Source organism: Trichechus manatus, unplaced genomic scaffold, assembly GCF_000243295.1.
Source record: "Trichechus manatus latirostris isolate Lorelei unplaced genomic scaffold, TriManLat1.0 scaffold00001, whole genome shotgun sequence".
NCBI lineage: Eukaryota > Metazoa > Chordata > Mammalia > Sirenia > Trichechidae > Trichechus > Trichechus manatus.
The window spans coordinates 12,801,028-12,820,758 of record NW_004443937.1 but is presented as its reverse complement, the minus strand read 5'-3'; the positions used below and the strand labels follow the sequence as shown (position 1 = coordinate 12,820,758).

The 19,731-nt window shown below is 45.0% G+C and overlaps 1 protein-coding gene across 1 annotated transcript in view; it reads left to right on the top strand.

The window, feature by feature from the left end:
• TMEM40 (transmembrane protein 40) overlaps nt 1–19,731 on the top strand; it is a 41,003-nt gene that overhangs the window by 2,150 nt on the left and 19,122 nt on the right. The gene's annotated exons all lie outside the window — the stretch shown is intronic.

Below are 19,731 nucleotides of genomic sequence, written 5' to 3'. Positions count from 1 at the left end.
AGGCATGCCCATTCTTACAGGGGAGGATTCTGAGGGTTCAAGAATGCATGTGACTTGCCCAAGGTCCCACAGTCAGGGAGGGGTAGAGGTGGGGAGTGGTAGGAATTGAGCCCAGAACTGTCTGACATGCAAGAGCCGGCAAGCTCCTTCACGGGCACTGAGCACCTCCCTTCTGGTTTTTGTTGTTGCCAAGTGTGTGTGCACGTGTTGTACGTGTGTGTGAAAGAGAGAGAGAGACAGAGAATGACATGAGAGAGAGGGGACCCTGACTTCTCGCTCTGGTGAAATAGGCATCCATCTTGGAGAGTCAGAGCCAGGGAAAGAATTTCTGGTTTCTTCCCATTAATTTTCAAACGTAGCTTTGAGGCCTCAAAATAAGTTTTATTGGGGCACACCACCCCTTAGATTTTCTTTGTCTCTAACTCTAAGACAAATTCTAATCAGACCCAAAAGCCCAAACAAAGAGTGGCATCCCCTAGTATCTAGGGCTAAGGATCTAGAACAGCAGTCATCAAACTTTTTTAATTGTGCACTCCTATCAAGAAAAATTATTTAGGTGCCCTCCAAAACGCCAAACCAAACCGGATGCTGTCAAGTCGACTCTGACTCGTGGCAACCCCATGTGTTAGAGTAGAAGTGCTCTATAGGGTTTTCATAAATATGTAACTGTGTACCTATGGTCCTGGGTGACTCCATGTGTGTCAGAGTAGAACTGCGCTCCACAGGGTTTTCAAGGCTGTGACCTCTCAGAAGCAGATTGCCAGGCCTTTCTTTTGAGGTGCTTCTGGGTGGGTTTGAATCGCCAACTTTTCGTTAGTAATCGAGTGCTTAACCATTTGCTCCATCCAGGGACTCCTATCACCAACAATGAAAAATAAAACCAAACCCATTGCCGTCAAGTCAATTTCAACTCATAGCAACCCTATAGGGCAGAGTAGAACTGCCCCATAGGGTTTCCAAGGAACAGCTGGTGGATTCAAACTGCCGAACTTTTGGTTAGCAGCCAAATGCTTAACCACTGCGCCACCAGGGCCCCATCACCAATGATAATGGATGTAAATCTACATTTCAAATGGTGTTCTTAGTATTCCAATAAACAGTTTTTTTGTGTGTGAGATTGACTCGATTGTTGTTTTTGATATGGCAACGTAGCTGATGCAGAACTAGAACTAGGAGCAGGAGGCGGGTCTGTCCTGCACTTTTCCTGTTTCTTGCTTGTACTTCCATGATTAGAGTTATCTCTATCCTTTGGTTTCATTGCAGGGACTCTTTGAAGCCACTTGCCCACTCCTCAGGGCTGATTCAATTAAGATTGTATTGTTTGATTCTTAAATCCACCCAACCAGGCTCCTGCACACTACGACATATAGCAATATGCCGAACCTGGGAAAACGAGAGAGGTGGCCACAGTCGACCTGCCTGCATGGCGGGGCTAGCCACTGCCCTCTCTGGGGACCCCACCTAGTGCACATGACATGCAGGGTCTGATATAGGGGCCGAGGGTGCACATCAGGATTGAACTATGTATTAATTATTTTTAGTTAAAAATTAAGTAGACAGTCATAAAAGGAAAATATCATATGATCCCACTTATATGAAATATCTAGAATAGGTAAATGTACAGAGACCAAAGTTTATTAGTGGTGATCAGAGGCAGGTGGGAGGGAACAGAGGGCATTAGTGCACAGAGGGCCCTGAGCGCCTGTTAAGGGTGATGGAAAAACTTGGACACAGGTAGTGGTGACGATGGTACAACATGGTGAACATACTTAGTGTCACTAAATTGTACATGTAAAAAAAGTTCAATTGGCAAATGTTTTGTTATATATATTTTTACTACAATAAACCACAAAAAACCAAACCCATTGTTGTCGAGTCGATTCTGACTCATAGAGACCCTATAGGACAGAGCAGAACTGCCCCATGGGATTTCCAAGGAGCAGCTGGTGGATTTGAACTGTCGACCTTTTGCCTAGCAGCCAAGCTCTTAACCCCTGTGCCACCAGGGCTCCTTTACCACAAGAAAACAATAAATAAATAAAAAGGACAAACGCACACACACAAATTTGGTAGATATAAATAACGTTTTCTTCCTGCCCTTTGGAGACTATTGCTTGAGAGACTAATGGAGCCTAAGCTAAGGACGTCTCAGCCAGCCCTGCCACTCCTCTGCTTGCCTGCCTCTCATGATGGGGTGCTCACCACCACCCAAGGCAGCCTGGCCCACCTTGGACCAGGCCTTGGACAGCTCTCATTTTTAGGAAATTCTTTTCTATATTGAGCTGGCATCTGTCCTGGTGACTCCCTCAAGGTCCCTCTGGGCTCACAGCCCATCTGAGCCCCCTACGCCGGACTCGTTGAGGAATCCTTGAGATGCTCATCCCTCTGCTGAGTGCTCCATTCCTCCAGCCACTTCTCTTTGGGTGTGGTCTCTGCATCCCCTCCTCTGGATTCTCTCAGTCTGTTCAAACCCTCTTATGTGCAGGACCCGGGACTGAGCCCAGGATGGGGGATAAGAGGCTAGGCAATCACCTTCCTCACTGTAGACTCTGCACTTCTGTTGATATGACCTGAGGCTGTGTTAGCTTAGCTCTGTAGCTGTGTCTCATATTGCATTTTAACAAACATTAGTTGTGCAGCTACTATGTGCTAGACATCAAGATAAGATGCTTGTGCTAACATTTACTTACTTTTCATATTAAAAAAAAAACAAACAAACTAGATCTTTCTGTATGAACAGCCTCCAAGCTGAGCCCACTTGATCTCTTTCTGCACAGCTGTTATTTTGGAACTTAGGCCTCAGACTTGATTTTGCACCTTTTCACCTTATACTCCCCCAGGGCAGCCCCCTGGCCTAGCTGCCTCCTTGGGTGGCTGTGGCTACAAGGTTCACCCTAGATTCGTGGTGGCCCGTCCGGTATGTGGTCAGCTGGCTGGGCAATGTGGACTGTAATCCCACCACTAAACTGCCCAGAGTGACTCAGGACAAAATGGTGGAAGAGATGGAAACCACAGCATCTTCCTTCTTTTTTCTCAGGTATGGACTTTGGCCTCAGAGTTGAGTTCCTGTCCAGAATCATGGCTGTGTGGTCTTGGGCAACTCTCTTTCTCTTTCTGGACTGTTTTGACTTGCAACACTGTGGAGTTCTAGCCCAGGGGGTGGGGTGGGGGGTGGGAGAGGCCTCCAAACCTGTGGAGCTTGGGGGAGTGGTAGGCCTCAGGCAGGCAGGAGGAGGGTGATGGAAGAAGAAGGGGTGTGAACAAGTGGAAGAAGGGCTTCTAGAGGGAAGACGGAGGTGTTATAGAAACTTTGCAGGCCTAGCGTTCCTTCTTTAAGCTCTTATGTCTAGCACTTTATCGCTTCTTTTTCTGAAGCACATTCTCTAAGCCAGGGGCTATAGTTGAGAGCAAGAAAGACATGATTCCTATCCCTGGGGAGCTCAGAATCTAAGTCCTTTTTATCTCACTTAATCCTCACAGCAACACTGCAAGATAGCAACATGATCTCCATTTTACAGATGGGGAAACTGAGACTCAGAGAGGCAGAATGATTTGCCCAAGATCACAGAGCTGGGAAGTGGAGTGGTGAAGCACAACTTGAACCCAGCTCTGTCAGACCCCATTGTCTGAGGGGCTTAATCAATATACCTCCCAGTACAGTGTCCTGATTAAGAACATGATAGTTTTACAATGTGCTACCCCCATTTGAATTCTAAAACCCTTAGTAAATGATGTTACCCCTGTTTTGTGGTGAGCAAAAGGACCTAGAGGAGAGAAGTGATTTGCTCAAGGGCCCAGGTGAGTTAGTGGCAGGGCCAGGACTGGACTTGGTTACCACCTATCCCGCCCTCCCCTGCCAGCCACTACTGAGGCAGGTGCTGAGGCAACTGAGAGAATACACCGTACACACTTCAGAATTCCAGGGCTGGTAGAGAGACCAGTTCTGTTCCATGTTTCTGATTCATTCCCCTCCCCAGCTGTCTTGATTGAGAGATGGAAGAACTCTGAAACTGGGAGGTTGGCATCGTCCAAAATGGGCAGCAAGAGTCCCCTGACCTGTATCCCGGGACTGAGAGGCTGATCCCAGGCACATCAGGGATTGAACCAGATGGCGTCTCCCAAAGTTGAGCCGGGAGACTTCGATCAGCATTCTGGGGAAAGAGTCTGTACTCTTGCATAGTTTGGGGGAAGGACTGGATTAAATAAAGTGAAACAGCCTTCTCTCCTGCAGACCTTCTAAGAGTCTTTAATACGGTAGTGTCCATTGTGGAGTTCCAAGAAGGAGGCTATGGAAGGCAGTGTTGCCCAAATTTATTTGAATACCAAATCCATCTTGCCTTGAAGTATTTCAAAGGCCTAGGGTTCCCCACAAGATACTGAAGGTACGTGTTATTTTGGGCTCTCTTGCAGTTCCGGTCAAACCTGAGTCCAAAAGTTCTTTGCTGATTGAATGGATGATCCTTGAACCCTTTAATGGGAGGAAAACTTTGGCATCCTAGAATGTCAGAGCTGGAAGAGCCTCTTAGAGTGCAGTTCAACTGCCCTTACAGATGGGGAAACTGAGACCCAGGGCAATCCAGCTGTGTGTTTGGAGGTGGGAGGCTGGAAGCAGGCAGATCAGTTGGGAAAGTACTGTAACATGAAGGTGAGATCTGGTGGTCTGAGTGGGCCACACTCTGCTAAACATGTGGGACCCTTATTAACAATACAGATTTCCCTGAGCCCCTTAACCCTAACCTTGGTCTTAACATTAGACTCCCTGGATAAGAGCCTCCAAAAAGCAGTCTTGAGAATCTTCACCGTCAACAGTTCTGCTAGGGAAATCTGATCATTAGCCAAATTTGGGAGACACTGAACATGGGAAAGGGAAGAGGAAACTATCATTTTTTAAATGTCAATATGCTAGGCTTGTTTCAGTCACTATATCATTTAATCCCACAACCCTTTGGGCAATAGACTCATATCCCATTTTATAGATGGGAAAACTGAGACTTAGAGGAGTCAGGCAGCTAAGCGGCTGGGATAAAAACACAGTTCTGGCCAGTTCCAAAGCCCTCACTCCCCTTTCACGGTCTCTTGGGAGGGAGGCAGTGGGAGTGGAGAAACTAGGCCTTCTCAAACAGAAAATGAGACAAGCTTGGGCTCTGGGTAGCTGGGGAGGAAAGAGTTGGGGCCCCTTCCTGCCTTCAGAGCTTGGGGGCCCAGGGGCATGGTGGAGACAGAGAGGGCAACTGGTGTTGGAAGGAAGATGTTCAGCATCTGCAGGGCTGCAGGCTGTGCCAGGCACTGGGTTTAGAGCTTGTAGTCAGCAAAATAATGACCCCCAAAGATGTTTACATTCTAATCCCCAGAACCTGTGACATGTTAGGTTACATGGCAAAGAGGAATTAAGGTTGCAGATGGAATTAAGAATGTTATTCAGCTTATTTTAAAACAGAAAAATTATCCTGGATTACCCACGCAGGTCCTTAAAAGTGGAAGAGGAAGGCAGAAGGTGAGGTCAGAGTGATGTGATGTGAGAAGGATTCCACCCAATGTTACTGGCTTTGAAGATGTGGGAGAGGGCCATGAGTCAAGGAATGTGGGTGGTCTTTAGAAGCTGGAGAGGGCAAGGAAATGGATTTTCCTTTGGAGTCTCCAGAAAGGAACGCAACCCTACCAACATCTTGATTTTAGCCCAGTGAGACCTGTGTCAGACTTCCAACCTACAGAAGTACAAGATCATAAATTTGTATTATTTTAAACCACCAAGCTTGCGGTAATTTGTTACAGCAGCCACAGGAAACCAGTACAGAGGTGATCCAGGTCTAAGAGAGTCTCTGTCCTCAGCAAATATACGGTCTCTGGGGCAAGAGTCTTTGGGTGGTTACAATGCTGGAGGATGAAGGGAAAGTGGGGGCTGTGGAAACCCAGAGGTCCCTGACCCTGCCTGGAGTTGAGACACTAGTTCAATTACGCCACCCCTTGTAGGTAGGTCCACCCGCCCAAGACTCACCCTGCATGCTGGAGTGAAGTTTGGCATGCCACGGGGGCCTGGCTTGGCTCTGCCTAGAATCTCCTTACCACCCACTCAAGTGCCTTGGTGACTAGTAACAGAAACCACCTCAGGCTAGCCAAAGGATCTGTGGGATCTCACAGAACAGAGGGAACTGCCAAGGAACCAGACTGTAGTTCAGACAATGGCTAGGAGGCAGAAACGAGAAGAGAAACTCTTCAGGGCTTGGTCTCAGGGCAAAGCAGGACCAGCTGACCTCAGGACTCTGTGTCACTGTATCTCAAGTCACGTTTCCAGGCTGGGGAGGCTGATGGACTAACCTGGGCCAAGGGAAGTGACCACTCCAGAATTTCCACATAAAGGGGGCCTAAGGAGTACTGAGTTTCTGTTTGGGGTGATGGAAAGGTTTTGGGAATAGATAGTGGTGATAGTGGCACAACATTGTGAATGTAATTAATGCCATAAATTGTACAGTTAAAAATGTTTAAGAAGGGGGAAAATGGTTAAGATAACAAATTTTGGGTTTTATGTATTTTACCACAATAAAATAAAAAGGGAGGCTGAAGGGGGGGTGGTAATCAGTTTGAGGGGTGCTTATCTTAAGCTGTGTTTGCCTGACAAAGATCTGCTTTGTGTTGGTTATCTAGTGCTGCTGTAACAGAAATACCACAAGTGGATGGCTTTAACAAACATAAATTTATTCTCTCATAGTATAGTATGCTAGAAGTCCAAAATAAGGGCGCCAGCTCCAGGGGAAGGCTTTCTCTCTCTGTTGGCTCTGGAGGAAAGTCCTTGTCATCAATCTTCCCCTGGTCTAGGAGCCTCTCAGCCCAGGGGCCCCGGGTCCAAAGGGCACACTCCCCTCCTGGTTCTTCATTCTTGGTGGCATGAGGTCCCTATGTCTCTCTGCTCACTTCTCTCTTTTATACCTCAAAAGAGAGTGATTTAAGATGCAACCTAATCCTGTAAATTGAGTCCTGCCTCATTAACATAACTGCCTCTAATCCTGCTTCATTAACATCATAGAGATAGGATTTACAAAACATAGAAAAAAATCACTTTAAATCGTAAAATGGTGGACAACCACACGATACTGGGAATCGTGGCCTAGCCAAGTTGCCACACATTATGGGGGGACACAATTCAATCTATGACATGCTTGGAATTAGGTATGTGCTTGTTTAGGGTGGCTTGGGAAGCTGAAAGAGATTATTGAGGGCTCTTTCCCCTCTTGGCTGTGCCCCTGACCCTGTGCCCACCTCTCAGCCAGGGAGGGCTTAGCACCTCAAGGGCTGGTCCCAAGATGTTGCCCACTGGGGTTGGAAGTCCTCAAAGCAAAATCAGGTGTAATCACTAGAGCAAGAGGGCTCGGATGCCAGGTGGGCAAAAATAGCAAGTGTCCACCCCATACCACTTTGCTCCCTTCCCAGCTGCTGTTTCTGCTTCCAATCCCACCCTCTACATCCCACCCAAGGCTTGTTCAGCTGAGCTTGCCCTGAATTTGTGGCCCCAGGCACGTTCCTCCAAAACTTTTCCCAAAAGTAGACTGTCTTTAGCTTGGCATTCAGGGCCCAGGATGATCTTCCCCCAGCCTCACCGGGCTCCTACCCCTTTCGCTGCCCACTGCCACCCACCTCCTCCACTAGATCTTTCATCCCCCTCTGCCTGTTGCCGCCTGTTGAAATTCAACTTAATCTTAGGTGCCTCAGCCCCTCCTCCAAAGTGGAACACTGGAAAGATAAGCAGCCCCTGAGAGAGGCTTCTGGAGCCAGCCTTGCCCCTGAATTTCTGTGGGACCTTGTGCAAGTTTCTCTTCATTTCCAACCCTCCGTTTCCCCATCTGCAAAATAGGGAACTAATCCTCACCCTGCCTCCCTTCAGGTTGGTAGGAGGAGCAAGTGAGCTGGAAGGGGATGATGCCACGAGGCTGTGACTGCTCAGAGTGCTCTAATATCCTTCCCACCCAGAGCCCAGGCCCTTGTGACAGCTGGAACTCAAGGACTCTGGAAGGGAAATCCAGTTTAGCAAGACCTGTGGTTGCCAAGGCCCTGGCACCACCAGTGACTCAGCAGGGCTGGGCTTTTCAGAGAAAAGTGCCAGAAAGTCAGGCATTCCATCTCTTTGTAGTATCTGCAGGAGATGTAGGCGCCACCTGAGAGAGGGGGCCTAGAGGCCTCTAAGCCAGGGAGCGGCCGGGGAATGGGGTTTCTCTATGGGGACAGGGGTTGGATTCGAGACCTTGACAAATCACTTGGTTTACGTGAACCTCAGTTTCTGCCATTATAAAATAAAGCTTATGGGGATTAAATAAGATCGCAGGTAATGTGCAGTGAGCATTCTCTTTCTTCTCCCTGCTAGCTTTCCTCTTGGAAGCCGCATGCTGTGAACTTGAGATTTTAGAAGCCCCTCCCAACAGCCCCGCTGCAGGAAAGCGTTGCCAGTGCCATGTTCCCCCACTAATGTTCTGGCCCTTTATGTTAAGCATCGTCCTGCAGCCTGATCTTTGATTTTTTTTTTTTTTTTTGCAACGCTAGGAAGGAGTTTTATTCCAATATTCTTTCTCATAACAGAGATGGGGGTGGAGAAGGGATGGCACAAGGACATTAAACGAAAACAGGGCCATCTCAGGTTTCATCTCCTTGATAGTTCCATTTTTCCCTTCCTGATGGGTCAGTGTGCTGGAGACCTGCCCAAGGAAGTTCCCTGCGCTATGAGGACACCTACGCAGGGCTCCACCAAGGGCTAAAATAGAAGCTGAGAAAGCATCATTTTCTTAACACTTCAATGACTGAGGCTAATGACAGGGGCCCAGGAAGACGTGCTGGCATCACTCCTTCATACACTGAGCAACCACTTTTGCTCAACCACTTACTAGCTATGTGGCCCTTGGCAAGTTTCTTAGCTTCTCTGTACCTCATTGTTTTTACCTATAAGTGGGCACAACCATGGTGACTTCTCAAAGCGTTGTGCTAAAGAATACATGAGTGAACACATGGAAAGTGCTTAGAACATTGCCTGACATATGCCAAGGACTTACAACTGCTGGCGACTGTTATTAGTGTTATCACCATCATTTTTGCTCTGTGCCAGGTCATGTGCAGGGGGGTGGGTGACACAGAGCTGAATTAGCCTTCAGCCCTACCCTGGCTGAGTTCATGATCTAGCAGAGGAGACAAACCGTGGGTGTGGCAGACTCTCTGCTGAGCCCTGGGTGGAGATTTGAAGGTGAATAGGAAGGGACAAGAGTCTGGCTCAAGGCAGAGTTGACTAAGGTTCAAGAGAGCGATGTGTCAGGGGACAGGGTGAGGGCGCCCTCTGGGCCTCCTAAAATCCCATTTCTTTCTAGAGCTACTGCCTGCCAACTGCTTCCCGTGTGGGCCATGGCCTTCACACATGCTATTCCCTCCGGACCTTCCAAACTCACCCATAGCATCCTCTCCTTCAGGAACTTTTCCTGACTGACCCTGGTCTGATTTAGTCCCTGGGCTCCCATAGCGCCCTGGTCTACCATGAAATTCCTTGAGGATAGGATTGTGACTTGCTCACCATAGTATCCCCAGTGCTAACATACAGTAGGTGCTCAATTAATGTATGAATGAATGAAAGGGAAGCTGTGTCAGTCAGAAGTATGTTTGGCTGCAGTTGCCAAGCTTCCTTACTATAGAGGCTTGTCTTAGTTATAACAGAAGTACCATAAGTGGATAGCTTTAACAAAGAGAAATTTATTCTCTCACAGTTGAGGAGGCTCGTTAACATCATAGAGGTAGAATTTACAATACATAGGAAAATCATACCAGATGACAAAACAGTGGACAATCACACAATACTGGGAATCATGGCCTAGCCAAGTTGACACATGTTTTGGGGGAGCATAATTCATTCCATAACATTCCACCCTTTGGCCCCTCAAAATTCATGTCCTTGCCACATGTAAAACATTCACCTCATCATATCATAACAAAAGTCTTAAATCAACTCCAAGTCCAAAATCTCATCTTCTGCAAAATTCCTCTTCGTCTGTGAAATCTAGAATACAAGTTATCTGCCTCCAAAGTAAAATGGTGGAACAGCCATAAGCTAAATATTTCCATTACAAATGGAAAAAAATGGAGGGAAAGAAGAGATACAGGCACCAAGCATGTCAGCAGAACACATTACATTAGCTCTTAAGGCTTGAAAATAATCCTCTGTTGGCTGAGACCATTTAGGCAGTGGCCCTACCTTCCAGACTCTAGGCATTGGCCACACTCTCCGGATTTTGGGTAGAGGCCTCTCAGCCCTGGACTTCAGCTCCACCTTCCAGGCCCACTGGAACTGCAACTCTGGTCCCTTGCATTTGGGCGGCCCCATTCTCCTGGTCCATCTGAGTGATGACCCCACCCCCTTGGCCCCAGCAGGCTCAGTTCTTCTGCCTCTTGGGCATGGCCACCCCACCCCCTCACCTCTGGGCATCAGATCCAGCCCCATCCCTCTGGCACTTGTGAAAGGCAGCCCTGGGAATCCAGTTGGTGAAGCTCTGACTCTGAAACCTAGGAGGCTGTGGCCCCACACTTTGAAATCCCAGAGGCCATGGCTTTACCCTTTGAGACTGAGGCAGCTTTACTTCCTGTGCTCATTGTCATTTCAGCTTCTGCTTCCTGGTTCCTTGGCCTCTTGGCCCCTTGGGCCCTTGGGCTGGTCTGGTGCATGCCCTGCTCAGGCAAGTGTTCCGAAGCCCTTTAGCTCTACCAGTAAGTGCCTGGAAGCACTCCACTCTGCCAGTAAACCTTGGCCAGAAGGCACTCAGCTCTCTTACTCTGTGGGTTGGCAAGCCTAGCTCCATTGATAAGAGGCTGGAGGCACCCACTCCGCCAGGAAGCCTACTGCGCAAAGGCACTCAGCTCTCTTGCTCCATGGGTCAGTGCCAGCGCTGTTTTGCACTGGTCTCCTGGTTCTGCTGCTACTTTTCACTGTCTATGCCATCTCCTGTGTTACAACTCTCCTCACTTCCTTCTGCATCCTCACCAGAATTGTCTTCAATGTTCATAATTCCACAACAGGCTCTTGAAGGCAATCTAGGCTTTTACTACTAGTCACCTTAAAACTCTTCCAACCTCTACCCATTCACAGTTTCAAAACTGCTTCCACATTTTAGGTATCTGTTAGAGCAGCCCCCCACTCTTCCAGTACCAAATTCTGTCTTAGTTATCTAGTGCTGCTATAACAGAAGTATCACAAGTGATGGCTTTAACAAAGAGAAATTTATTCTGTCACAGTCTAGGAAGCTAGAAGTTCAAATTCAGAGTGTGAGCTCCAGGGGAAGGCTTTCTCTCTCTGTTGGCATAGGGGAAAAGTCCTTGTCATCAGTCTTCCCTGGTCTAGGAGCTTCTCAGCACAGGGACCCCGGGTCCAAAGGACACGCTCCCCCACCCCAGATTCTTCATTCTTGGTGGCATGAAGTCCCCCTTTCTCTGTTCACTTCTCTCTTTCGTATCTCAAAAGAGATTGACTCAAAGGATACCCTTTATCATCACTCTTATTCACCATTGTGCTGGAGGTCCTAGCCAGAGAAATTAGGCTAGAAAAAGAAATAAAGGGCATCCAAATTGGTAGGGAAGAAATAAAAGTATCTCTATTTGCAGATGATATGATCTTATACACAGAAAACCCCAAAGAATCCACAAGAAAACTACTGGAACTAATAGAAGATTTCAGCATAGTATCAGGATACAAGAGAAACATACAAAAATCAGTTGGATTCCTCTACACCAACAAAGAGAACTTCGAAGAGGAAATCACCATACCAATACTGTTTACAATAACCCCCAAGAAGATAAAATACTTAGGAATAAATCTAACCAGAGCCGTAAAAGCCCTATAAATGAAAACTACAAGACACTACTGCAAGAAACCAAAAGAGACCTGCATAAGTGGAAAAACATACCTTGCTCATGGATAGGTAGACTCAATGTTGTGAAAATGTTGATTCTACCCAAAGCGATCTACAGATAAACAATGCAATCTCGATCCAAATTCCAATGACATTTTTTAATGAGATGGAGAAACAAATCACCAGCTTCATATGGAAAGGGAAGAGGCCCCAGATAAATAAAGCATTACTCAAGAAGACGAACAAAGTGGGAGGCCTCACACTATCTGGTTTTAGAACCTAATATACTGCCACGGTAGTCAAAACAGCCTGGTACTGGTACAACAGATAATAAACCAATGGAACAGAATTGAGAATCCAGACATAAATTCATCCACCTATGAGCAGCTGATATTTGACAAAGGCCCAAAGTCAGTTAATTGGGGAAAAGACAGTCTCTTTAACAAATGGCGCTGGCATAACTGGATATCCATCTGCAAAAAACTGAAACAAGACCCATACCTCACATCATGCACAAAAACTAACTCAAAATGGATCAAAGACCTAAATATAAAATCAAAAACGATAAAGACCATGGAAGAAAAAATAGAGACAATGCTAGGAACCCTAATACATGGCATAAACAGAATACGAACCATAAGTAACAATGCACAAACACCAGAAGAAAAACTAGATAACTGGGAGCACCTAAAATCAAACACTTATGCTCATCTAAAGACTTCACCAAAAGAGTCAAAAGACGACCTACAGACTGGGAAAAAAATTTGGCTACAACAAATCCGATCAGTGTCTAATCTCTAAAATCTACAAAATATTGCAAAACCGCAATCACAAAAAGACAAATAACCCAATTAAAAAATGGGCAAAGGATATGAACAGGCACTTCGCCAAAGAGGACATTCAGGTGGCTAACAGACACATGAAGAATGCTCACGATCATTAGCCATTAGAGAAATGCAAATCAAAACTACAGTGAGATACCATCTCACCCCAACAAAGCTAGCATTAATCCAAAAAACACAAAATAATAAATGTTGGAGAGGTTGTGGAGAGACTGGAACACTTATTGTTGGTGGGAATGTAAAATGGTACAACCACTTTGGAAATCGATTTGGCGCTTCCTTAAAAAGCTAGAAATAGAAGTACGGTACGATCCAGCAAACCCACCCCTTGGAATATATCCTAGAGAAATAAGAGCTGTCACACGAATAGATATATGCACACCCATGTTCATTGCAGCACTGTTCAGGATAGCAAGAAGATGGAAACGACCTAGGTGCCCATCAACGGATGAATGGATAATTAGCTTAACTGGCTGGTGCTTAGCTAATGCTTAGCTGAATTCCACCCTGAGAAATAGGAATGTTGATTTTAGAAGGAATAATCAAGCCACCACTCGTTTGTCATTTGTCATACTGTGGTGGCTTATGTGTTGCTGTGATGCTGGAAGCTGTGCCACAGATATTTCAAATACCAGCAGGATCACCCATGGTGGACAGGTTTCAGTGGAGCTTCCAGACTAAGACAGGCTAGGAAGAAGGACCTGGTGATCTACTTCTAAAAAAATTGTCCAGAGAAAACCCTATGAGTAGCAGCAGAACAATGTCTGATACAATGCCAGAGGATGAGCCCCTCAGGTTGGAAGGCAGTCAAAATGTGACTGGGGAAGAGCTGCCTCCTCAAAGTAGAGTCGACCTTAATGACACGGATGGAATAAAGCTTTTGGGACCCTCATTTGCTGATGTGGCATGACTCAAAATGAGAAGAAAGAGCTGCAAACATCCATTAATAATCAGAATGTGGAATGTACGAAGTATGAATCTAGGAAAATTGGAAATCATCAAAAATGAAATGGAATGCTTGATAATTGATATCCTAGGCATTAGTGAGCTGAAATGGACTGGACTGGCCATTTTGGATCAGACAATCAAATGGTCTACTATGCTGAGAATGACAAATTGAAGAGGAACAGCATTGCATTCGTTGTCAAGAGTAACATTTCAAGAGCTACCCTGAAGTACAATGCTGTCAGTGATAGGATAATATCCATATGCCTACAAGGAAGTTGATACAAGTATTATTCAAATTTATGCACCAACCACTGAGGCCAAAGATGAAGAAATTGAAGACTTTTACCAATTTCTGTGGTCTGAAATTGATCAAGCATGCAATCATGATACATTGATAATTACTGCTGATTGGGATGCAAAAATTGGAAACGAAGATGGATCAGTAGTTGGAAAATACAGCCTTGGTAATAGAAACAAAGCTGGAGATCATGTGATAGAATTTTGCAAGACCAACGACCTATTCATTGCAAATGCCTTTTCTCGACAATGTAAATGGCGACTATACTCGTGGACCTCACTGGATGGAATACACAGGAAACAAATCGACTAAGTCTGTGGAAAGAGACGATGGAGAAGTTCAATATCATCAGTCAGAACAAGGCCAGGGGCTGACTGCAAAACAGAACTTCAATCGCTCATGTACAAGTTTAAGTTGAAGCTGAAGAAAATTAAAACAAGTCCACAAGAGCCAAAGTAGGACCTTGAGTATATCCCACTTGAATTTAGGGACCATCTCAAGAATATAGTCGACACATTGAACACTAATGACTGAAGACCAGATGAGTTGTGGGATGACACCAAGGTCATCATACATGAGGAAAGCAAAAGATCATTGTCTTAGTCATCTAGTGCTGCTATAACAGAAATACCACAAGTGGATGGCTTTAACAAAGAGAAATTTATTTTTTCATAATAAAGTAGGCTAAAAGTTCAAATTCAGGGCGTCAGCTCCAGGTGAAGTCTTTCTCTCTCTGTTGGCCTTCCCATCAATGTTCCCCCAGACTAGGAGTTTCTCTGTGCAGTGACCCCGTGTCCAAAGGACGCACTCTGCTCCCAGCACTGCTTTCTTGGTGGTATGAGGTCCCCATAATCTCTGCTTGCTTCTCTCTTTTATAGCTCAAGAGATTGCCTTAAGACACAATCCAATATTGTAGATTGATTCCTGCCTCACTAACACAACTGCCACCCATCTTCCCTCATTAACATCATAAAGGCAGGATTTACAACATATAGGAAAATCACACAATACTGGAAATCATGGCCCAGCCAAATTGATACATACATTTTTTGGGGGACATAATTCAATCATGACAGTCATTAAAAAGACCGTAAAGAAAGAAAAGACCAAAATGGATGTTAGAAAAGACTCTGAAACTTGCTCTTGAATGTAGAATAGCTAAAGAGAATGGAAGAAATAACCATGGAAAAGAGCTGAGCAGAAGATTTCAAAAGATGCCATGTAAAGGCAAAGTAAAGTAGAATAATAAAATGTGCAAAGACTTGGAGTTTGAAAACCAAAAGGAAAGAACACACTCAGAATTTCTCAAGCTGAAAGAATTGAAGAGAAAATTCAATACTCAACTTGCAGTATTAAAGGATTCTGTGGGCAAAAAATTGAATGATGCAGGAAGCATCAAAAGAAGATGGAAGAAATACACAGAGTCACTGTACAAAAAAGAATCGGTCGACATTCAACCATTCAGGAGGTAGCATATGATCAAGAACTGAAGGTATTGAAGGAAGAAGTCTAAGCTGCACTGAAGGCATTGGTGAAAAATAAGGCTCCAGGAATTGATGGAATACCAGTTGAGATGTTTGAACAAATGGATGCAACGCTGGGTGCGCTCACTCATCTATGCCAAGAAATTTGGAAGACAGCTACCTGACCAACCAACTGGAAGAGATCCATACTTGTTCTCATTCCAAAGAAAAGTGATCCAACAGAATGTGGAAACCATCGAACAAAATCATTAATATCACATCAAGTAAAATTTTGCTGAGGATAATTCAAGAATTGTTGCAGCAGTACATCAACAGGGAACTGCCAGAAATTCAAGCCAGATTCAGAAGAGGACATGGAACAAGGGATATCATTGCTGATGTCAGATGCATGTTGGCTGAAAGCAGAGAATACCTGAAAGATGTTTACCTGTGTTTTGTTGACTATGTAAAGACATTTGACTGTGTGGATCATAACAAATTATGCAGAACATTGGGAAGAATGGGAATTCCAGAACACTTAACTGTGCTCGTGTGGAACCTGTACATAGACCAAGAGGCAGTCGTTCGAACAGAACAAGGGGATACTGTGTGGTTTAAAATCAGGAAAAATGAGCATCAGGGTTGTATCCTTTCACCATACTTATTCAATCTGTATGCTGAGCAAATAATCCAAGAATCTGGACTATATGAAGAAGAACGCAACATCAGGATTGGAGGAAGATTTGTTAACAGCCTGTGATATGCAGATGACACCACCTTGTTTGCTGAAAGCAAAGAAGACTTGAAGCACTTAACTGATGAAGATCAAAGACTACAGCCTTCAGTATGGATTACACCTTCATATAAAGAAAACAAAAATCCTCACAACTGGGCCAGTAAGGAACATCATGATAAATGGAGAAAATATTGAAGTTGTCAAGGATTTCATTTTACTTAGATCCACAATAAACGCACATGGAAGCAGCAGTCAAGAAATCAAACAACATACTGCGTTGGGCAAATCAGCTGCAAAAGACTTCTGTAAAGTGTTAAAAAGCAAAGATGTCACTTTAAGGACTAAGGTGCACCTGACCCAAGTCATGGTATTTTCAATTGCTTCGTATGCATGCGAAAGCTGGACAATGAATAAGGAAGACCAAAGAAGAATTGATGCCTTTGAATTATGGTGTTGGAGAAGAATATTGAATATACCATGGACTGGCAGAAGAACAAACAAATCTGTCTTGGAAGAAGTACAGCCAGTATGCTCCTTAGAAAGGAGGATGGTGAAACTTTGGACATGTTATCAGGAGGGACTAGTCCCTGGAGAAGGACATCATGCTTGGTAAAGTAGAGGGTCAGTGAAAAAGCGGAAGACCCTCAACAAGACAGTTTGACATAGTGGCTGCAACAATGGACTCAAACATAGCAACGATTCTGTGAATGGTGTGGGACCAGGCAGTGTTTTGTTCTGTTGTACTTAGAGTTCCTAAAAGTTGGAACTGACTCCATAGCACCTAACAACAAGAACAACAACAATCAAGCTGAGATCTAGGAGATGGGTATTAGCAAGGCTGGGGCTGGATGCTGGCTATTGGAGGGTAATGGGGGGTCTGTGGAAGACAAAACTCTATGAGTCCTTGCTAAGGGCAGGCACTGTCCATCTGTCCTCTTGATCTAAGGTACTGCCATCCCCAGTTCACATATGAGATAACAAGAGCTTAGAGTACGAAACTGACCTGCCCAAGGTCTCTCATGAATAGGTGACAGAAGTGGGATAAAAGCCCAGTCAGTCTGACACCAGAGTCCATGCTCTTTCCACTACACCAAATACTGTCTTGTTTAGCTGAGATATCCCCCATGCACCTCCCCCATTCTAACAATAATAATCACCTCGGCTAGCATTTATTCAATACTTGCTCTATACCAAGCATTGTTCCAAGAGCTCTACTCATACTATTTTCACAACAATACCATGAGATAAGTACTGTTATTGTCCCCATTTTACAGATGTGGAAAATGAGGCACAGCAAGAGGTTAAGTAACTCGTCCAAGCTCCCATAGCTAGAAGTGGCAGAGATGGTATTAAAACCCAGGTGGCCTGGCTCTGAGTCACAAAGAAGGGCACTGCCTTGCCAAGGTCTTGTAGTAGATGTAGAGTAGATCCTCTAGAACAGTTGTTCTCAACTGAGGGTAATTTTTGTCCCTCTGGGGACATTTGGCAATGTATGGAGATACTTTTGGTTGTCACAACTGGGGTGTGTGTGCTACTGGTATCTGCTGGGTAGAAGCCAGAGAGCCTGTTAGACATCCTACGGTGCACAAGACAGCCAGGAATTATCCAGTTCCAAATGTTAGTGGAGTCATTGGTGGTTCAGTGGTAGAATCCTTGCCTTCCATGCAGGAGATCCAGGTTTGATTCCTGGCCAATGCAGCTCATGTGCAACCACCACCCATCTATTAGTGGAGGCTTGCATGTTGCTATGATGCTGAACAGGTTTCAGAAGAACTTTCAGACTAAGATGGACTAGGAAGAATGGCCTCATGATCTACTTCTGAACATTAACGAATGAAAACCGTGTGGATCACAACAGTTTGATCCCCGATCAGTCGTGGAGATGGGGCAGGACCGGGCAACATTTCATTCCATTGTGCATGGGGTCACCATGAGTCAGGGGCCAACTTGATGGCAGCTGACGACAACAACAAAATGTCAGTAGTGCCGAGGATTAGAAATGAATCAGAGACTAGTGAATCTACCTCCTCTTAGATTTGAGGCCTTAGACTTAGCTGAGAGGAGAAAAAATATGATAGGAATCAAAATGAAGCCTGCATAACTTGGCTAAGCTGCTATGACAAAGAGAACCAAAACAGACAAGAGAGGAGCCTATTTCCTGTGTATGTAGCAGTTCAGAGGTAGCAGGAAGCCCAGGTGGGCAGCAACTCTGTGCATGAGGCCTGTGGGAACCCAGGTTCCTTCTGTCTTGTTGCTCAGCCCTCCCCTGGGCTGTTGTCCTTGTTTGTGTGGTTGAAGTTGGCTTACCACCACCTTGTTGCAAACCAACATACAGGAAGCAGGAAAGAGAAAGTAGAAGGCAAACAGAAGTTGACATATCTAGAGGTCGAACCAGGCCATACCAGCTTGTGAGAGGATATTTTAATAAACATAACTTCAATATAAATAGCACACCTAAAAATAAGTAATACTTTCTTAATAGTATCAAATAGATGATTAATATTCAAATTTCTTTAATTGTATAACTCTTTTTTGTAAATTATTTTCCTTATCTTTTTGAATATTAGGTGTTTTTCTTTTTCTTGGAGTCTCTGAGAGGTTTTGGTTAGCAGCCATATGATTGACACATTTGGCTGCTAACCAAAAGGTTGGAGGTTCACGTCCACCCAAAGGTACCTTGGAAGAAAGCCTTGGTGACCATCTTAGTTTTCTAGTCTCTATGAGTTGGAAACAACTCGATGGCAACAGGTTTGGTTTTCTGGTTTTCTATAACAGAAATACTGCAAGTGGATAACTTTAACAAATACAAATTTATTCTCTCACAGTTTAGGAGGCTAGAAGTCTGAATTCAGGGTGCCAGCTCCAGGGGAAGTCTTTCTCTCTCTGTTGGCTCCAGGGAAGGGTCCTTGTTATCAATCTTCACCTGGTCCAGGAGCTTCTCAGCACAGGGACCCTGGGTCCAAAGGACGCATTCACTCCCAGCTCTTCTTTCTTGGTGGTAGGAGTCCCCCTCCTCTCTGCTTGATTCTCTCTTTTATATCTCAAAAGAGATTGACTCAACATACAACCTAATCCTATAAATTGAGTCCTGACTCATTAACATAATTGCCTCTAATCCTGCCTTATTAATATCATAAAAAACCCAAACCCATTGCCATTGAATCGATTCTGACTCATAGTGACCATCTAGGACAGAATAGAACTGCTCCATAAGGTTTCCAAGGAGTGGCTGGTGGATTTGAACTACCCACCTTTTGGTTAGCAGCCAAGCCCTTAACCACTATGCCACCAGGGCTTCATTAACAGCACAGAGGTTAGGATTTACAGCACGTAGGTAATCACATCAGATCACAAAATGGTGGACAACCACACAATACTGGGAATAATAGCCTAGCCAAGCTGACACATAACCTTAACCACCACAGCCAGCCTTACTCTCGTCTTGCACCTTGGCATTCGTTACTGCCAGATGTATGACATTAATGCGCAAAATAGTCAGATTTTTTACTACTGTTGTAAATATGAAATGTCAGATAACAAAACAGTCGATAAGTGAGGAGAAGGTGTACTATGCTCCTTT